Genomic DNA, 18666 nt, shown 5'->3' with positions numbered 1-18666 from the left:
TTTTTTTAGATTGCTACTCCAATCCTTGCTCAGTTTCAGAGTTTTGAGCAAGAATAGTGTGATTCTTAGGCTTGATAGTTTTTCCGAATATCCTAACTGAGGGATGCCAGAGTATTATGACTGTTAGGTCTGAATAACATTATGGTTACTAATGGTGCACCATATAGAAGCATTATCGGCCCACGCAGCTCTTTTTATTTACCCTAATTTAATTTATTGTACTAAATTAAACGGAACCGAGGCGGAGTACCGCCCCCTTGCAATCCTAATTACTACGCCCCGAATGTTCATATGTATAGTTTGTTCCAAAAACTTCAAAAGTAATTAAGTACTTCCAATGACCCTAAAATTTTAAAAATAAATCTAGACATTACCAAATAGGAATATTTAAAGACTCATGTAGATACATTTTTTACGTTGATTCTGAGTGGTATCTTAAAAGTCCCAGAAAATAAAAGCTAATATTAGTTGAGAGAAATGAAAAGAGAGAAAAAATTAACTCAAATTGAATAATGAATAGAAAATTCTAGTGTAGTTGCAAATTCTAAAACTAATTTACTAGTTATATTCAATTCCATTCAATCGTTACAATTGCTGAGGGTGAAATCCACGCGGTCCGATACGGCACCGTTTTCCTACAAAGAATAAAGTAGAAGATCGATGAATCTTGACGGCACTGGTGTGGTGCCGGCTAAGAGCTCTCCGACGATCAAGTTAGTCACCGGAGGACTAAAAGAAAGGCAGGGATTTAATAATAGTTTTTGTCGTACCTTTATTGACCGGTAGGATCTCATTCTTATAGTCGCTCTCCCTCCGTTTATTGCGGGATCAGAGGAGATCTGCTTGTGCGAGATCAGAGGAGATCCATTTATTGCCAGATTTGTCGGGAATATGATTTAACCCTTTTGACTTCCTCCAATTGTGACAGGATTATACTTACCCTGTTGAACCACATTAGATTTCATTATCCTTGATAATGAAATCTAATCATTTTTATCCAATGGAAATATGAGGTATGGCGGCTGGTCACCGCTTAGTTGCCTCTATCGTTAGGTAATGAACACTGAAAAGTGCGTATTTAAACCCCTTACGCTTGAGTATTATAGGACCTTTATCTATCTTATTTTCCCGTCTTAGACTAATTTCATGTTATTGTCCTTTTTAGGTGCTTATCCCCAAAACAAGTTTATTCAGCCAAATAAGAGTATTAAAGAAGCAATCTTGAGTTGAATGGAAGAAATGAGCAAAGTGGAAGCAAAATGGGGGAAAAGCACCAAGTTCGATCGATCTCAACATTAATTCGATCAATCAGTAAGTGATCGATCTAGGCTTCGTTAAGATGGGTCCAAACTTTTGTCCTTATCCAAAGATCTTTCCATCTTCGATCGATCCTACATTTCTTAGATCGATCGAAAAGATTCGATCTTATCCACACCTACCAACCCACCTACCACTCTTGTCTTTATCCCAAAAATATCCCAAAATATCTCAGAGATTTGTCTTTTTTCAAAAAGGCGCCGCCAAGGATGATTGATCTCTGCAGCATTCGATGGATCTTACCAATGTTCGATCGATCTCAACACAGTTTGATCGATTGAACCCTCTCAAGTGCGAATTAAATCAAATTCCAGCTCATTAAAAGTTGTCTCATGGTGCAATCATTGGAGAAGCCCTTGTGCACGAGTCCAGACCATTGGGTGTGACACATGAGCTACTTATATAAAGATTTGTGCTAATTTTTAAATATATGCTTAGATACATTCTTAGAGAGGAAGAAAAAAGAAGAGGAGAAGAGGCTAGAGACACATTCTTCGGAGTTCTTCCATTCTTCTAGGGTTTCCATCAAGAAGGAGGTTATTCTTACCATGGAGATAACCCTTGAGGGTTGGATGACTACTTCAATGAGTGGCTAAACATCTTCTTGGGGCTAGAGTTAGCCCTAAGCATGCCTTCTAGACTTTAATGCTTTGTATTTTGAGGGGATTTGTGTTGTAATCTTGTCTTGACACTTATTTTATATATGAATCTTGTTTATTCAATGATTTGTGTGGTTTAATACTTCCAATTGATCATTTCATTCTATCCATAAGTCTATATATGCTAGAATAGATGTTCATGTGTTTATCTCTAGTTTTTGTGTTATTGATGCATGTCTATGTGTATTGATGCTATGGATTTAGAGATTGTCAAGGCATAGCGCTTAATAGAATAGTATTGTGGTTTATTTGATGGTTTATACTCATGTCTTGATGGATTGTGCCTCTCTCTTAGTTTATTTAGTTTAATTTTCATGCCCTTAGCTTAGTTGTAGTGTAGTTGCCTTAGTTGTTAGATGGGAGGACAATCCATGCTTGTTGTTTGATGTTCCATGCTTATGAATGCAAGTAGTATTATTCTCTAACCATGTGATGTGCTTGGATTGTGAGTTTAAAGGAAGGATTAATGGCTTAGTTTGATGTATTGTGCTATTCACTAGGTTGCTTAGACAATATATGCTTAATTGGTCATCCATGCCTGTTGAAACAATCAATCACACACTCTCAAATTGCAATAGATGTTTCCCCTCATTAATTATACATTGAATGTCTAGAATGGTGATGTTTAGTGGTGACTTTTAGACCCCAAGACCTCACTCTCTTGTTTTCTCTAAATTTCATTTAAATTGCTTAATTTACATTGAATTTGTTTAGTTTAGTTTGTAGTTTAATCAACCAAGCACACCATCTTTTGATCACTCGACCTACTAACCTTATTTATTGTTTTCATTGCAAACACACCCACAATCCCTTGGGACGATCCCTACTCGCCCTAGCTATATTATTTTAAGTTAGAGGTAGTAGTGGCTTTTATAAATTTAAAACTTGGTCACATTGCACATTCACACTCTTAGCACATTTTTAAGCGTTGGTGCCGCGGCAACAGCATTAGGTCAAGGTAGGATAGGTTTATTTTTCTTTATCAGTTGCCCCCTATTCCCAAGCTTGGTCGTCTAGCTTTAGGAATGTAAAATATATTTTTTTTTTGCCCCCGACACTGTTCCCTCAAGAACAGTGCCCGCAGGTACTGTTCATTGAACAGTAAAACTTTTTTTTGTTTTTGTTTTTTTGCCCTCGGCGGGAACAGTTCCTGGGGTACTGCTCATGGAACAGTAAAAAACATTTTTTTTTTTGCCCCCGGAACAGTGCCCGCGGGTACTGTTCATTGAACAGTAATTATTTTTTATTATTTTTTATTTTATTTATTTATTTTTTTGGCTACCTTTTGGAACTCTTTCCTTGAGTAATGTTTCATTGTGTACTCTTCCCTTGGGTTATATTCCCTTGGGAATCTTCCCTTGGGTAATCTTACCGTGGGTAATCCTCCCTTGGGTAATCTTCCTTTGAGAATCTTCCCTTGGGTAATGTTCCCTTGGGAATCTTCCCTTTGGTACAGGATATTTATTTATTATCCCTTATAGTATGGGGATATTGATTACGGGATTCATTTAACCTAAATCATTTTAGTACATGACATTTATTTACTATCCCTTATAATATGGGGATATTGATTACGGGATTCATTTATCCCAGATCCTTGTCATACAGGACATTTATTTACTATCCCTTATAGTACAGGGATTTTGATTACGGGATTCATTCGGCCCGGATCCTTTTAGTACATGACACTTATTCACTATCCCTTATAGTACGGGGATATTGATTACGGGATTCATTCAACCCGGATCCTTTTAGTACATGACACTTATTCATTATCCTTTATAGTATGGGGATAATGATTATGGGATTCATTCAGCCCGGGTCCTTTTAGTACATGACACTTATTTACTATCCCGTATAGTACGGAGATATTGATTACGGGATTCATTCAGCCCGGATCCTTTTAGTACATGACACTTATTATCATCCTTGTAATACGGGGATATTGCAAGTATAAGGATAACTAACCAAGAGTTAATGTAACTGAAAGGAATTTTATTAAAGACTATCATTGCCTCAAGGCTTATTGAAAATAAGGTAACACATGAAGGAGCTACCCTCCATTTAAAATGATTAATTGAGATGCCTTCAGTCTTTATTTTGAATGACTTGATAAGGCTAATTCCAGCTGTGAGCCAATTGTTAGTCGGTATACTCATCTGAGTCCTCCTCATCACTTTGGCTGAAGAATGATCTTTTATAGCTGGTAACCTTTTCATCCCTGGTGAGAGGGGCTGACCTCTTCTTGTCCTTTTCTTCCTTTCCCTTCCGTGCATTCACGGCGTCTTCAGCATTCATGTGTTTCTACGCTTTGATCAACAACCCTGCCATGCTGGTGGGAGGTTCTTTAGATAAGGCGAATAAGAATCTGGAGGTTTGGAGTCCTCCTATGAAAGCGGTTAAAGCCACCTTGTCATCCACCTCTTCTACCTGCAACATCTCTGTGTTGAATCGGGTGATGTATTCCCGGATCGACTCTCCCTTCTGTTGTTTCAAGGTAAGCAAGTAGGTGGCCGGCCTCCTATGCTTCTGACCTGCAATAAAATGGCTCACAAATTGCTTAGTCAATTCTTCGAAGGTGTTGATGGTTCCTGGCTTCAGCTTGTTGAACCAAACTCTTGCCAATCCCTTAAGTGTAGTGGGGAAAGCTCGGCACATGATTTCATCTAGCACGGCGTGTAAATATATAAGAGCTTAAAAGGTCTCCAGGTGATAGAGGGGATCTTTGGTCTCATCGAAGCTTTCAAACGAGGGCATCCTAAACTTGCTAGGTAGGGGGCATTTCATAACAACGGGGCTGAATAGCAAGTTGGTCCTCTGCACCAGGTCACCTATAGCGGCAGAACCTTTCCCTTTCATAGCCTGCATAACATCTTCCATTTTAGCATTGAGATCCTAGATCTGTAGGCCGAAATAGGTAATTTTCTCTGTCTTTTCCTTAACACAGAAGGTTGTGCCTGTTTGAGACTGGGGATTTCGCGGAGGCGGGGAAGGAGGCTCTCTGTGTCGGTTTCCAACTTTGCTTTGTTCTGCCTCGAACCTGTGAGAAGGATTGTTTTCTCGGTCCTCCTCGTGTTGTCCCCCGTCATTCAGATTGGGAGGATATAGGATGGACAATTCTTGTTGAGGTGGTGGTCCCCCTGGGACAAGACATTGCAGGATCTCTGCATATTGTTGGATCAACTGGTCCATACCCTGATTCAGAGTTTGGACCTGTAGTTCTAACGTTGCAAGCTGTTCCTGGTCATTTGGGACGACTGGGTGTTCACCCGACCCTTCTCTTTGACTAGATCCCTGCCATGATGTTTCTGTTCCAGTTACCATACCGGACCGCAAGTGCATATACCCAACCAAGTAATTGATTTAAGGGAATCGTCGTTCCCACAGACGGCGCCAACTGTTGAGGGTGAAATCCATGCGGTCCGATACGGCACCGTTTTCCTGCAAAGAAGAAAGTAGAAGATCGATGAATCTTGACGGCACCGATGTAGTGCCTGCCAAGAGCTCTCCGATGATCAAGTTAGTCACCGGAGGACTAAAAGAAAGGCAGGGATTTAATAATAGTTTTTGTCGTACCTCCTTTATTGACCGGTAGAATCTCATTCTTATAGTCGCTCTCCCTCAGTTTATTGCGGGATTAAAGGAGATCTGTTTGTGCGGGATCAGAAGAGATCCGTTTATGCGAGATCAGAGGAGATCCATTTGTTGCCAGATTTGTCGGGGATATGATTTAACCCTTTTGACTTCCTCCAATTGTGCCAGGATTATCCTTACCCTGTTGAACCATGTTAGATTTCATTATCTTTGATAATGAAATCTAATCGTTCGAATCCAATGGAAATATGAGGTCTATCGGCTGGTCATCGCTTAGTTGCCTCTATCATTAGGTCAATGTAGGGTAGGTTTATTTTTTCCTATCAACAATCATGAAAGGCTTTTAAATTATTCTGTAAACTTTTTCAATATTTTTGAAAATTCGCAACTCCTTGACAATTTAGAAACAGAGACAGGTTTGAATATTTTGATGTAAGAGAAAAGAACAAATAGTTTTCCATCATTTTTTTATATTATTTTATTTTAACAAACTCTTCTTTTCATTAAACAAAACTCTTCTATTTTATTTTAATAAACACTACTGATAAACAAATAGTAGTTTAATCAAACATTTCAAATCAGTTTTTATTTTTTTGTTTTATTTTATCTGATAAAAAACAATTTCATTAAAAAATTGAATTAAAAATTTAAACAATAAAGAATACAATTATGGAGTAAAATAATATGATTACCACTGCATTAAAGATATAATACTATTACAAGTATATAGAGTTTATAAAATTAAAATAAATTTATAATAGTATATGTCCGCGTGATTCTTTCCTTCTTATAAGCGGACAAAAAGAAACAGATAGGTGCTTGTTTATTTTTCTCCACTTCTACCCTTCGAATATATGTGGAATTCCTCCTGTTGCATAAGTGATGAATGTGAGCGCTATATGCAGCGTGCGAGCTCTGTCCTCTGTTCTTATGAAAGACCGAGTGCACTCAACATAATGAAAAAGGCAAATGATTCCCAAATCGAATTTCGTGACCTATTTGTATATTATCCATTTGATGTAATGAATAAAACTCACACTTGAACTTATTCACTATATTTGATGGATAAAACCCCATAAGAGTAATTGACTAGATAAATTGGTATGATTAGAAATTCAAAAAACACACTCAATGCGACTTGATTTAGTTGGCACTCCCAATCTCATACGCGACTCACAAATACGAAGACTTTGATTACTCGCCACTACACTCAACATCTCTCTTTGGGCACACTTGTGTGCCTTAGTGTAATTTCGTAGAAATTTTGCATGTCTCTAGAAGATAATATTGTTTGTGAAAAGTCTGTATTATCATTACTTTGTAATTGCACAAGTCGGTAGAATTCGAGATCACCTTTTACATGATACAAGGAGCTAATGTGTGAACCAAAGTATTGTCCCAAAAATATATATATATATATACACGCGCCTTTATGTACCTACTAAGAAATTTCCAACTTGGGGAGGTGAATCATTGCAACAATGTTGACTGACTGACAGTGGGTTGACTTGAGGATGACTCTTGCGACGTGGGCTATATGTCTGCATGCATTTATATCATTGAATGTTTTTGGCTCAAATTGGAGCCACTCAAAGTAGAATCCAATGTCTGCCTCGTATGTGAGTCTCAATCAATGTGTATTAATATGTGGTTCTTATTGTTCATTGGACTAAACTTTATTTTTAAAGATAAAAAGTCCGTCCAAAAATGGTTTTTTTTTTTTACATTCACATGTGCCAAGTCAAGCTTCATGTGTGAGTCTCAATCAATCTTACCCAACTTAAATAGAAACTTTATCAATCAATTTTTACTATTTTTTCAAGTATATATATATATATATTTTTCATAATAAAAGTGAAATTTTATAACAAGAAAAATAGATTAAGGTTCAAAACATGCTATAGGCTTATTGAAGGATTAAAATATTTCCAAATATTCCACAATTATTATGGAGTAACATTTTTTAAACTTGTCCCTTGAACTTCTTTTTTTAAACATTCTGGCATAAAACTTGATTAAAATACAAACTACTATTAGTAATTTAGAAAGCAGCATAGAACAACTAAGTAGTAACAAATTCGATTAACAAAGATACATTACCAGAGCTAGTTGATTTGTTGTGTTCGCTGATTTCTATTCCTAGCACGTCCTTGACCGCTCTTCTTCCTTCCTTTCCCAGTCTTGTGTTGTTTTCCTTCAATGATGTTTACAAACCATGTTGGTTTTTCAGTTAAGAAGGCAACACAACCCATAACCAATCCAAATAAAAACCCACATCCATATCCCAGCACCACAACTTTCCAAGTAAATCCATTTCCAAAAACTGAATCAACTTCTTGATGTGGCAATGTTGGTGGCTGCGGTGGTTCATCGTCTCCACATTTCTTTGTCAACGGCAAGCCGCATAATGCCCGGTTTCCAGAGTATGAATTGTTATCAAATGTATCAAATTGTTGACCATGAGGAATTGGTCCAACAAGATGATTTTGCGAAAGGTTCAAGATTGAAAGAAATGTTAGGCTTGTGAGTTGCCAAGGAATCTCTCCCACTAACTGGTTTGAAGAGAGGTCCAATGACTCAAGCTGAGTCAAATTTTTCAGAGACAATGGAATATGTCCTGCAAGACTGTTGTGAGATAAGTTGAGCAACCGAAGCGAATGAAGCATTCCAATGAAGTCAGGAATCTCCCCTTGAAAATTGTTTCCTGATAAATCAATAGTTGTGAAGATGGTTAGAATTCTCGAAAGTTCAAGCTCTAGCCCTTTCACCACCACCTTCACGGAATCTCGATAATAATTGTTCTTCTCCCCCATGTATTCACGACCCACTTTATGTTCATCAACATTCATCATAGCTTTGAAATTCTTGAAATATTTTGCAGGCAAGGGGCCGGTGAACTCATTGTGAGAGAGGTCGACTATTCGCAACTTGGGAAAGGGTAATTGAGTCATTGAAGTATCTATTGTGCCTCCAAATCTGTTAGATCGCAGGACAAGAACCTGAAGCTCTGGAAGATCATCCATCCAATGGGGGAATGTGTCGCTTACGTTGTTGTTGGCCAGATCAACGACTTCCAACTGTCTACAATTGACCAAACTTCTCGGCACCCGCCCTTCCAAGTGATTTCCACCCAAGCCCAGATTTCTCAAATTATTGCACTTTGTGAATATTGCTGGAACAGCCCCATGAAAGCAATTCATTCGCAGATCTAGCACAGAGAGTTCATCGTTAAAGTTTCCCAGACATTGTGGAATGACATTAACCAAGCTGTTATTAAAAAGATTAAGAACCTGAAGGAAACTCAAGTTGCAAATGGTAGGTGGTATTTCACCCGTGAATTCATTTGATTCAAGGCTTAGATACATCAATTGAGTCAAGCGACCTAGCTGAGCTGGGATTTCACCATTGAATTGGTTTTTGCTCAGATCAAAAGCAAACAGTAGTTTCAAATTCCCAATTTGAGGTGGAATTGTTCCATTAAGACAGTTGTCAAAGAGGTTCAAGGAACCGAGGTTTCTGAGATTCCAAATTGTTGGAGGAATTGGACCTAAGAGTTGGTTTGCCGAAAGGTCCAAATACTGCAATTCTTTCAGGACTCCAATCTCAGGTGGGATCGGGCCAGAGAGTTGATTATTGTGCAAGTAAATGTATCTGAGCTTTGTCAATAGGCCAATTTCAGGTGGGATCAAGCCACAGAGTTGGTTATTGTGCAAGTAAATGAATGTAAGGTTTGTCAATAGGCCAATGTCAGGTGGAATTTTACCAGTGAAAGAATTGTTTTGAAGTTGTAATTCTTGCAAGTCAGTCCAATTGGTGACAAGATAAGGTGAGATCTCACCGGAAAGAAAATTATTGGATATAGAAAAGTGAAATATCTTGGACAGATTAGACAGGGACAAAGGCAAGGGTCCGGTAAGTGAATTCATAGAAAGGTCCAAGTATGTGAGCTCAGTGCTGAGAAGGAATTGTAGAATTCAAGTCATTCATTTGTAGAAGAAGTGTTTGAAGCTTTCTGAGTTGGCCTATGGAAGAAGGAATCTTTCCTTGGAATGAATTGTTATACAGAAAAATGAATTGAAGATCTGAAAGTAATCCAATGTCCTCAGGAATTGAACCGACAAACTGGTTGTCACCCAAACTAAGACCTTTGAGCTTCAAAAGCTTCGAAATATTTGATGACAATAACCCTTGAAATGAATTGTCGAAAAGTATAAGATATTCAAGTTTGGCAAGATTGGTGAATAACAACTCAGGTATTACGCCAGTGAAATGGTTTCGTGACAAATAAAGGTCAGTGAGGTTGGGGCAATGGAGTATGAAATCTGGAAATTCAGAGGTAATTTGATTGGAATCAAAGTAAAGATGAGTCAACACAGGCATGCCTGAGAATTTTGACCAATCTGGAGTTTCTAAATGGTTATATCCAAGGTTCAAGTACCATACCTTCTGAAGATTGCTAACTTGATACTGAATGGTACCATTGAGATTGTTGAAGTAGAAACTAAGGTACCCAAGTTCCGTCAACCACCCAATCTCTGAAGGTATGATGCCCTCAAAATTATTGACACCCAAGTCCAAAACAACGAGCATGGAGAGATGGCCAATTATAAATGGAATTGGCCCATTGAGTTGGTTCCAACTGAGGTTGAAATGGGTGAGCATGGAGAGATTGCCAATTGTAAATGGTATGATACCCTCAAAATTATTGAAACTCAAGTCCAAAACAACGAGCTTGGAGAGATTGCCAATTGTAAGTGGAATTGGCCCATTGAGTTGGTTCCGACTGAGGTTGAAACGGGTGAGATATGAAAATGAAGTGAAATTGAATTGGGTCAGTGTTCCATTCAAATTTGAATTGAACAGCTTGATCTCGGATACTGTTTCAGCACTGTGACAAACAATGCCACAATTAATGTCTTACTTTAATGGATTTCATACTATCATCTACCAAGGACTCCCTAATTAATGCCTCAAAACAATCCCCAGCACACTCAATTTGTGTGTACAAATTCTCACAAATGAGGGAGGAATTGAAGCTTGAAACTGTGGAGAAAGGAAGAAGAAAAAAGAGGAAAAGATAGGAAAGAGTGCACTGCCGGGAAAGAGAGGAAATGAGACTAAAAAAAGGAATGTGGCCTTAAGTCTTTTAAGTGCATTAGTTGTCGGTCCCACTTCCACTTTGACTTTTCTTCTTTCCTTTTCTACCACACACAATACCCATACACACCATAAATATATATATATATATATATATATATATATACACACACACACACACACATTAATATATATCATAAATATTACAATCTACCATCCTTAAAAGATTTCATCCTCAAAATCTACCCTCCTTAAAGAAGGAAACCCATAGCCACACACCTTCCGAGAGCACCTCACCAAACCCCATGACTAAGAACTCAATAACCTTGTTGCCTTTGACACCCAATGCCAATAGGCAATCATACACTGTTATCAAAACAACCCAATGCTCACCACCCCGTGAGGGTACTCATCACTCACAACATCATAACACCAGACCATCTGGTACGCCCTACGCTGTATCCGGCTCGAAATGGACATTGGTCCACTATGCACTGCTACACGAGACTTCAGGGCTCGAAAGAAGAACGGTCACAAGACCCCTTAACATGACATTATCCTATCCCAACTCGTTCTTTAAAGGACACACTAGACCCGAACCGGGGAACTCCGTCCATCATACAATCAAGCGCAAACTCAAACTTACATGTCCCTGTCAGATCAAGTACTCACAATCCACCGCACAGCTACACCACCACACCATATGACAATCATCATACCAAACAACTTAAAGAAGACGAAACAACAGATTTCCCAATGACTACATAACCATAAGTCATCAAAACAATAAAACGTATTATCCTGTATTCTGGACACAAATCCCCAGAACAAGATCCTTAATAATCAATGATTCTACCACAAACCCTTTTATTGGACACTTGGTCCTAAAACACCCCGTCACTGGAGACAAACCATCGAAGTCCACACCATCACACCGACACAACATATAATGCTATGCCCTCACTGCTCCTGACAAACTAAAATCATCATGGACCTTTGACTCCTGACAAACTAAAATCATCATGGACCTTTGACTCGACATCGTGCTAAGGATGGACTGACTCGGGAGAAATGGTTGGCCAGGCCATTCTCATCATCGATCCGATCTCAACACTGACGTCGTTCCTGTCCTCAGGTTTAAACCTCATGCACAACTCCATACAGTCCACAAAACAACCACAAGATCCTCTCTTTAATCAATCTGCCACTCTACATAACCTCGACAATCATACAGTCACATACCAGCTCTAAAAATCCCAATCGTACATTAATCACACAACCTCTAACAAGCTGGAAACAATACGGCACCAAACGTCATAATCATTAACCAACATAAAAGATCTCTAATCTCCTCATAACACCCATACCAGACAAACAACTCCATGACATCATTCAGTCCAATTCTTACTTCTTCAAGACACACAATACGACCATCTCATGCCTGAAACCTCAAAACGAAAATCAATCATTCCCATTATTCCTCAACGGAATCTCACATTCACTTTCTTTAATCACGTAGTTCTAAGGAGACCTCGACACTTGTCCTCAAGACACTACTTGAATCAAATGCCTATAAAAACATCCGAGTACATAACTCACATCACATCACCTAACCATCCTCAAGCTTACAATTCACGATACACCCCTAGCCATCACCGAAAGTACCGGACACTGGAAACACAATCCCTATTCAGGAACTCGTGCCGTCAATCCACCCTAAAAACAAGCACTACTAAAAACCGATGACTTTATCTCCCTCCGTGGGAGTGAGTCAACCAAACCAACGAAACCTTTACCGATGAACTCAATAATATAACAAATCACACATAGGTCCGTCTACACACGGACGCCCAGAACTCCTAAATGGAAAACAAGACTCATGACAAACGACGTCCTTACCAGGACTAGAACAAATGGAAAGGGTAACGAACCTGCTCTCACAAGAGACTGACAACTCGTACCTGAATGCACCTGACACCTTGTCACACGCTACTCACCAACCGTCCAACCGTGGACACCCAATCTCACATGAGATGAACTGAACTCCCTACACAAAAGGAGAAGAACCAAACAGATACCCGTACAGAACTACGAACTCAAATCTAGGCGATCTAGCAACTAACGGACTGTCAAACACTATCAACACCGAACCTCACATACACTACTCTGTAACACCCATGCTAACCAAAACTAATCAGATAAGAGCATCAGTTGCTCACAGCGTACCAACACTAGAAACGATCATAACCCATCGGACATCGCATCCCGTTCTATCTGGAACCCGTCACTCCCAAATGACAACCTTTATGTTATATGATCACATTAGATCACCCATTCCATTTCTCTCTTTCTAGGCGATACTCCCTCGAACACCATGCACCCAAGACCTGTGACCTCAGCCACAGCAACCCACTACTCGTCAAAAGAGAAAGGTGCCTATCTGGCAACATCATCCTCACTAGCTCTGAAGACTAAACCGTCCATAATCGCCTCAACTGGCGCATAATCCCATCACCTACCTGATAACACACAACAAACAACTCGTAATCTCTAAACCACCCTTGGATCATACCTTAAACCATTTTGCTCATCAGTACTAAACATCACGCCATAACACCTCTACTACCATCATCCCTGAATGAAAACTCAAACCTCTTATCCCACTGGATTATCAAGCCACTACCAATCGATTCTTCCTCCAACATCCTTAGCATAGCACCATCACAACAAGAGAATAAGCGTCACTCTCGATACTTCCCCCACAACGGCCACTATTGACCACAAGAAAAGAACCTCCATATAGCAATGACGTGCTGACAAATTCTTAAACAAAAATGAGCATAAAACCCATAATGCTCAATACCCAACTGTCTCCTCAAAACCATCAACGATGCAAGTAATCATTAATGCTTAACCGACTACTCAAATCACCATTTCTATGCAATCTACGCATCTAAACAAGAAACTTCATACCCCAGGTGCAACGTCACTACCTCCCCTCTTCACCATTCCTAAGAACACCCTCGGCCCCGACAAAAGTCAAATGGGGCTACTAATTAAACCTACAAGATCAACCTCGTCCCAATCATTCTTTTCATCAGTCTACCTTCTCGAATCCTCAAACACCAAGCATTATTTCCTGATACTTCAGACACAACTTGAATTACAACCCCAACCCACAACTTTCAACTTCCAAAACAAAGTCCATTTGGTAACACAATATTTACCATCAATCACTTCATTCGCAAACGACCGAATACTTCAATGGCTTCAAATAACTTGCCTTATTGTACAATCCTACACTACACAACTAAAATTAACCACTATACACCACCTCAAGACTCTCAAGACAGCCTCGCCAACCTAGAACCCCGCTCATCGACCGAGCCATGTAACCGACTCATTGAGAGTCGATTACCCATAGCACACTCCTGTAACTCTCCGGAATGAGAATCACTCCTCGACAAACCAGTCTCTGAAACAGACTCCTACAAGACCATGAAATGATCTACATCTGGCAACCGGTCCTAAATCACCATAGACCTACAGAATTCAACAAGTTCCCAAGACAGTCAAAACCAACACACTTCCTTAAGCTGTTCCAAAATGCTCGAAAAACACATTTACAATCCATAGACTACATTCGTGACTCAAACAACCCCCGTCACACCTATCACGGCCAATTCGAAAAGAACCTCCACACCAAACCATGACCTAAGTCACAAACACTGACCTCCTAAGGTCCTACCGAAACCCTCACTCGCACACTTGACCTCCATGGTCACCAAAACCCACACATCAATGCATGAAACTCACACACAACAAGGGCACCATGCCATGAAATATGAACCCGCTCTAAAGTTGTGCTCTAAGCACCGCACAAAATGTAATAAGAAAATCAAAATGACTACACACCAGGTAGCTCAATCCACGAGCTAAAATCCAAGCAATTCGTTCGATAAGAACTGGTACCCAAACAACCCTGGAGCAACTGAGCTCCTCTCCTACTCAGGTCAAAACTCACATAATCATCCTATGCTTGACCGTATAAACACATAAGAAAATAGGTATATACACAAGACATACTTATATATATACACAATAATCGAAGCATAACCCTTGACATAACCATGTCCTATCACATAAGTTTAACCAATGAACCCATTAAATTATTATGTGAAATTAAATATTCCGTTCATCCTCATCATCATCTCATATAACACACACTTGCACAACTCGTGCTCAACTGTCCGTCACATTACAATGCACCACTTACATGCCATAACCCATATTTACAGCTCACCATCTTATCACGTATAACATGCTTTCAATCAATAATACATAAACATTTTAGCCATGTAACACATATTTTAACATTTAAGCATATAAGCATGTCAACACTTAACAAGGACGCATGTCTCTTAAAACCGTAAACACAAAAGCAACAAAGCAAATAATCAGTTATACATGCTTTTCAACAATGAAGCACCTTAACACATAAGCATATAAACATGCAATTCAACTTCTCATGCAATCCTAGGTAGGCCTCTACCCATCGTCCTAATGGTATTCGAACCATTGCTCTGATACCAAATTTGTAACGACCCGAACCCATGGGTTCGAATCGCTAACCGAGTCCTTACCCAAATCCGAGGTCAACTAAGGACACTACCGTCCTTTCCTATGTCAGTACATATTATACGTGTCATTCTAGGGTTTATAATAATAATAAAAAAAGTAATAATAATAATAATTAAATGAGATCATAATTACAAGGTATGTCAAAACAGTCCACTAACCCATTAAGACCTGTGGAGGAGCGTCGTCCGCCACTTCCCTCCCGTATCCTGAAAAATGTTAAATATATGAGATGAACAAATTGCTTAGTAGGTGGTGCCTAAGACACACCTCTTGTGACCCCATGAATCCAAATAAGGAATAGGAAAAAGAACCGAGATCATGTCATTACAATATCAACAACAATAATCCAAGTCGTAACAACCATGCCATACTATGGAATGCAATGTCATGTGTATTACTCCCCATTTCGAAACATTTCCGTTTCAACTTCCAAACCGTTAGTGTAATCCGACCCAATGCACCTCCAAAGCATCACGAAAGGAGGATTGGCCAACCATCCACAACCACAAGGCACCTCCAAAGCGTCGCATCCGGCCTAGTTTGCTCAACCATACTCCCCTCTAAACTACACTAACACCATGGACCACTAAGCGCCTCCTAGGCGTTCGGTTTTCGCTTAGAAAAACTTTTTCCCAAAAATAATTCCATTTGTTTTTAAAACAAACTTTTCCCTTTACTTTCCCAATGACAATGCATGAATTATGCAATTCCTTCAATGCCATGACAACATAGAATTTCATACATATTATCCGCATCATTTAAGCATGATTTAAAACATGAATTTTCACACAATACCGCATTCTCATATTTCCAAATCATGACATTTTACATATTTTTAATTTGCAAATCCAACAATTAAATTCTACACATTCCATCAACGTCATATTCATATTTTGAGAAGAAATTCTAAATTTATTTCTACAACTAATAATCCCAATTTTACATTTATCTTTTTACAACCAATTTTTCATTTATCTACACCAATTAACATGCTTTCATTTAACAATTTCTAGTAAGTTACTAACACCATAGGCATGAGAAATTAATGCGTAAACATGCTTTCCACATAGTAAGTTTTGAACAAGTTATCAAGCACACAAGTATATAAAACCAACATTTAAGCATATTTTTCACACAAATTTACTTATACACATAATCATGAATTTCATATACAAAACCAAATTATTTTAGAAGCATTCATCTCAAATTAAGCATACTTAGCTATAATTAACAAAGAATAATTCACAAGGGAGCAAGAATCTCATGGATTAGGAACCCCTACCTCAAATTGTAGAAAAACGCTCAAAATGGTCTCAAATTCGAAATCCTAGGGCAGGCCAAAAGTTGAAATTGTTTGTGTAGACGTGAAGATCTCGCCGAACTCTTCGATTTGCCACAAACGGCACCCAAAAATTCTCACAAATGAGGGAGGAATTGAAGCTTGAAATTGTGGAGAAAGGAAGAAGAAAAAAGAAAAAAAAACGAGAGGAAAGAGTGCATTGCCGGGAAAGAGAGGAAACGAGACTAAAAAAAAAATTGTGGCCTTAAGCCTTTTAAGTGCATTAGTGGTAGGTCCCACTTTCACTTTGACTTTGCTTCTTTCGTATTCTACCACATACACTACCCATACACACCATAAATACATACATACGTGTATATATATATATATACACACACATTAATATATATCATAAACATTAGAGGAATGAGAATTTTTGGCATCCTAAACCTAAAGCGAAAACTGTAAGCAAGTCACCAACATCTTAACTTTTATCATCACACTTTTTTTTTTTTTTTTTTTTTTTTTCCTTTTTTTTAAAGTTACTAATCAAATCTTTTTTTTTTTTTACACGTCGCTTGACAAACTTGTCGTTTACACGCACGTATTTTCATCACTTCCTTATATTTGCACGAGTTGACACATAATAGTTTTCTCTCCCATCCAAACACCACTTAAACTACTAAAATAATTATACACACTAAAGCACAACAATTACAAGGACACGCGGACAATAAAATTAACACAAATGATACACCACACCAATCCAAAAACGCATCAAGAGCCTAGACATTGTATCATATATTACACTATTATCAATTTTTTATTATTATTATTATTATTTTCTCAAATCTTAGTAAACATAATGAATGTATGATAATGAAAATCAAATTTTTTTTATTTTTATTTTTATACAAAAGCAAGGTTTAAAAAAAAAAAAAAAAAAAAAAAAAACAACCTTTTCAGTTAATACTTAATGTTTTTAGTGACTATAATGGCATTTTTATTTCATGTCGTGAAGTGAAGTCGATCATATTCGAAAAATGATGTCTTCGAATTGGAGTTAGAGAAAGGTGTGCTCTCTAATCTCTCTCTAGATCAGATGGCCTGGCCAACATTCAAGTAACTACATCACCTCATGAATTTGGCCACAACCACTTAACCTGCGTTACATCTTCCTCCCTGTCCTTGGAAAAATGGTGGAATAAAAAAAAGAAGAGAAAATGTCTACATAATGGTGTTAACCATCAAGTTTGATTACCTATAATTGAAACTTTCTTCGCTAGTTTCTTATTTTGGTCTTTGCTCTCTTTTGTTGTGATTTGTTTTTCTCCCTCTAAGATCCTATCTATTTTTTTGCATTTTCAATCTCTAAAGTACTTTCATTATTTTTTATTAATGCGTTTTAATATATAGAGTGAGAGAATAAGCCAAGAAATGTTTTTCAATTGACTGAGGTGGTTTGGTACGTACTTTCGTTATGGGGATCCATGGCTGGGGACCTTGTGAGCAGAACTTCTATAAACACTTCTGGCGTATCAAATTGGCTTCCAAAAATTTGGGAGCACTAGGGACCTTCTTGATGACGGTCCCCATCTACGGCATGTATGACGTTTATGTTGGTGCAGCAGCAGATACCATGCTTGTAATAAAGATTGCTCTGATACCAATTATCAGTTCCATCTTTTAGATTGTTTTGTTATAAAATGCACTTAAAAGAGACCAACAGTATATGGTGGTCTTCATTTCAAATTTTTTATTTTTTATTTTTCCTTTTATCCTTCAAAAGATTTTGGTATGAAAAGATGTATTTTTTGGAAGCTAACTGAAGCTGATGGAACGTGTTATTCAGTCTCCAAATGGAGCTTCATTCTGAGATACTCATCGAGATGAAGATACCCATCTGGAAAAAGAAACTGCCTAAAATAATTTCATGGAAGTCTTTCTGTTGAAAACGAGTCTCAGGAATTCAAGAAACGCCTTATTGCACGCTAATTGCCTCAACCTTAAGGGCCCGTTTGGCATGCGTTTTGTTTTTGACTAAAACAGAAATAGTGTTTTTGCTGTAAGAGTGTTTTA

The 18666-nt window shown here is 38.3% G+C and overlaps 1 pseudogene; it reads right to left on the bottom strand.

Annotated features, from left to right (window-relative positions):
* Positions 1-7552: 7552 nt before the first annotated feature.
* Positions 7553-11669, bottom strand: LOC132306780 (receptor-like protein 52; annotated as a pseudogene).
* Between the last annotated feature and the right edge of the window lie 6997 nt (positions 11670-18666).

Source organism: Cornus florida, unplaced genomic scaffold, assembly GCF_030987335.1.
Source record: "Cornus florida cultivar Cherokee Brave unplaced genomic scaffold, ASM3098733v1 CherokeeBrave_3.0.0_Hap2_Chr05, whole genome shotgun sequence".
NCBI classification, from domain to species: domain Eukaryota; kingdom Viridiplantae; phylum Streptophyta; class Magnoliopsida; order Cornales; family Cornaceae; genus Cornus; species Cornus florida.
The sequence above is the reverse complement of the archived record's forward strand: the minus strand, read 5'-3'. Positions and strand labels throughout refer to the sequence as shown.